Raw genomic sequence first — 3,696 nt, 5'->3', positions numbered from 1 at the left:
TATCTGTGAAATCCAATTTAAAGCAATAAAGACTTGGATTCAAGTCTCATCCCTGACACTACTGTGTTACCTGGGGCCAGTCATTTAATCTCTCAGTGCCCCTGGACAACTTAATCAATCAATAAACATTTATTTAGCACCAAAATGGGCAGCCACGTGGTGAGGTGGATAGATTGCTGAACCTGGAGTCAGGAAGACTCCTCTTCCTGAGTTCAATCTGGCCTCATATACTTATTAGCTGTGTGACACTGAGCAAGTCACTTAACCCTATTTGCCTCAGTTCCTCTTCTGTAAAATGAGCTGGAGAAGGAAATGGTAAACCCTCCTGCATCTTTGCCAAGAAAACCTGAAGTAGGGTCACAAAGAGTTGGATGTGACTGAAATGACTAAACAACAACAATTTTTTAGAGACAGCTCAATGGTGGCTCAATGGATAGAGCACCGGCCTAGAGTCAGAAAGACCTGAGTTCAAATACAGGTTCAAACACTTTCTAGCTGTGTGACCCTGGGCAAGTCCCTTAACCTCTGCTGGCCTGACAAAATGCATCCACTGGGTCTACTAGAGAAGGAAGTGGCAAACCACTCCACTATCTTTGCCAAGAGAACCCTAAATGGGATCACAAAGGGTCAAACATTATTGAAACAACTCAACAACAACAATAAACAGCACCTAAAATGTGCCAGGCATTGTGACAGGCACTGGGAATACAGTTAGGAGGCAAAGAGACCCTGTCCTCAAGGAACTCACAATCTAAAGGGGCAATCAACAAATATATACAAACAAGCTATATACAGAATAAATAGGAAATAATTAAGAGGAAAGGCACTAGAAGGAGAGGAGTTGGAAAAACTTGCTGTAGAAGATGTGATTTTAGTTGAGATTTAAAGGAAGCCAGAAAGTCAATAAGTAGGGATGAAGAGGCGGAACATTCCAAGCATGGGAGACATCCAGAGAAAATGCTGGGAGCTAAGAAATGGAATATCTTACTCTTGGAACAGTAAAGAGGCTAGTGTCAGTAGATCTAAAAGAACATGGAGGAAGGGGAGGAATTAAGGTATAAGAAGATTAGAAAAGTAGGAGAGGGCTAGGTTATGGAGGGCTTTGAGTGCCAAAGAGAACATTTTGTATTTGATCCTGGGGGCAATAGGGGACCACTTACTACTCAATATATTTGAGTAGTAAGGTGATATGGTCTGACCTGCACTTTAGGAAAATCACTTTGGTGACTAAATAGAGGACGGGTTGGAGGAGGGAGAGACTTGGGGCAGGCAGAACCCCAGAAAGTTACTGCAATTGTCTTGGCGTGAGTTGATGAGCACCTGTACCACAGTGTTGACAGGGTGAAAGAAGAGAAGGGGGCTTATTGGAAAGATGTTTCAAAGGTGAAATTGATAGGCCTTGGCAAGAGATTGGACATGAAGTTGAGAGACAGTGAAGAATCCGGGATGACTCCCAGGTTGTGAGCCTGAAGGACTTGAAGGATGACTTTGCCCTCTACAATAATGGGAAGGTAGGAGACAGAGTTTAGGGGAAAAGATGAATTCTGTTTTGAACATGTTCAGTTTAAGATGTCTACTGGATATCCACTTTGAGTTGTCTGAGTCACTAGAGAATGCCAGATTGGAGGTCAGCAGAGAGATTTGAGCAGGATAAGTAGATCTGAGAATCATCAGTATAGAGATAGTAATTAAATTCATGAGAGCTGATGAGATCACGAAGTGAAGTAGTTTAGAGGGAGAAGAAAAGAGGACTCAGGACAAAACCCAGAGGGACACCTAAGGTTAAAGGGTGGGATATAGAGGAGGGTCTAGCAAAAGAGACAGAGAAGAAGAGATCAGTTAGGTAGGAGGAAAACTGGGAGAGAGTGGTGGCCCAAAAACCTAGAAAGAAGAGAGTATCAAAGAGGAAAGAGTGAGCAACAGTATCAAAAATTTGCAGAGAGGTCAAGGAGAATGAGGATTGAGAAAAGGCCCTTGGATTGGACAACTAAGAGAACATTAGTGAATTTGGAGAGAGCAGTTTCAGTGGAATGATATGATTGGAAGCTGAGTTGGAAGGGATTGAGAAGGCAGTGAGAAGAAAGAAAGTGGAGGCACCTATTGTAGAAGGTGTTTTCAAAGAGTTTAGCTACAAAGAACAGAAGAGATATAGGACAATAGCTCATGGAGATGGATGGATCAAATGAGGTTTTTTTCAAGATGGGGAAACATGGGCATATTTATAGGCAGTGGGGAAGGAGCCACTAGATAAAGAGATTCAGAATAAGTGACAGAGTGGGGACTGATTGGGCATTTGATCACCCAGTGGATGATACACTGAAAAGGCAGAGAGCTATTGATACTTTAAGGCAGAGCTTCTTAAAGTATGGTCCAGAGACCCCTGGAGTCCCTCAGACCCTTTCAGGGGGTCCCTGAACTTAAAATTATTTTCATAGTGAGATTAGAATATTTTGATTTCTAATACAGTAACCCATGCACACACATATAAGCCATATACACAAAATTTTGGGGGGGACAGGGTCCTCAATAGTTTTTACGACTATTGTTTATTTGTCCTTCCTTCTCAAAGAGGACCATGACATTTCATCCGATGGCCAGTTTGCACTGTCAGGCTCCTGGCTGGCACACTAAGATTGTGGGATCTCACAACTAACACTACCACTCGGCACTTTGTTGGTCACACCAAGGATGTGCTGAATGTAGCCTTTTCAGATAACTTCCAGATTATCTCTGGTTCCTAGGATAAAGCTATCAAGCTGTGGAACACTCTGGGTGTAAATACACTGTGCAGGATGAGAACCTCTCAGAGTGGGTGTCCTATATCTATTTTTCACCCAATAACAGCAGCCCTATCATTGCCTCCTGTGGCTGGGACAAGCTGGTCAAGGTCTGGAACTTGGCCAACTACAAACTGAAGACAAACCACATTGCCACACAGGCTACCTAAATATAGTTATAGTTTCTCCTGATGCCTCTCTCTGTGGTTCTGGAGGCAAGGATGGTCAGGCCAATGAGGGTAAGCATCTCTGTACTCTGGATGGTGGTGACATAATCAATATCCTTTGCTTCAGCCCCAATCGCTACTGGCTCTGTGCTGTCAATGGGCCCAGCATCAAGATCTGGGACCTAGAGGGCAAAATCATTGTGGATGAGCTTAAGCAAGAAGTGAACAGAAACAAGGCTGAGCCTCTCCAGTGCACTTCCTTATCCTCATCTGCTGATAGCCAGACTCTATTTGCTGGATACACAGATAACTTGGTATGGGTGTGGCAAGGGACCATTGGCATTTGGTAAAGGGATCAACTATAACTCAGATTTTGAAATAAAGACCTTAATTTCTGCCTTTTGGGGGAAAAAAGGTGTGAAAGAGTTTTTACAGTGGAAGGGAAGATGGGATGGTGGTGAAGGACAATGTAAAAATCTTAATCTCATCAGAATTGGCTCAAAGAGGGAATAATATACAGACTATAACTTGGATATAGAAATCTTTCTTACCCTACAGGGAAGTAGAAGGAGAAGGGGAAAAGAGAAGAGAGGAGAGCTGGTAGTAGGAAGGGTGGATTAGGGGAGGTGGTGCTCAGAAGCAAAACACTTTTGAGGAGGGACAGGGTGAAACGAGAGAGAAAGGATAAATAGGGGGGAAAATAGAATGGAGGAAAATACACAATAATCCTAACTGAAAAAAAAATTATAGCA

General features: G+C 43.0%; 1 pseudogene; it reads left to right on the top strand.

Moving 5' to 3' along the window:
- The first annotated feature begins 913 nt into the window (after window positions 1–913).
- Window positions 914–3,294, top strand: LOC114023051 (annotated as a pseudogene).
- The last annotated feature ends 402 nt before the right edge of the window (window positions 3,295–3,696 follow it).

The sequence above is a fragment of the Vombatus ursinus genome, unplaced genomic scaffold (genome assembly GCF_900497805.2).
Source record: "Vombatus ursinus unplaced genomic scaffold, bare-nosed wombat genome assembly UNPS02014816.1, whole genome shotgun sequence".
Taxonomy (NCBI): Eukaryota; Metazoa; Chordata; class Mammalia; order Diprotodontia; family Vombatidae; genus Vombatus; species Vombatus ursinus.
The sequence above is the reverse complement of the archived record's forward strand: the minus strand, read 5'-3'. Positions and strand labels throughout refer to the sequence as shown.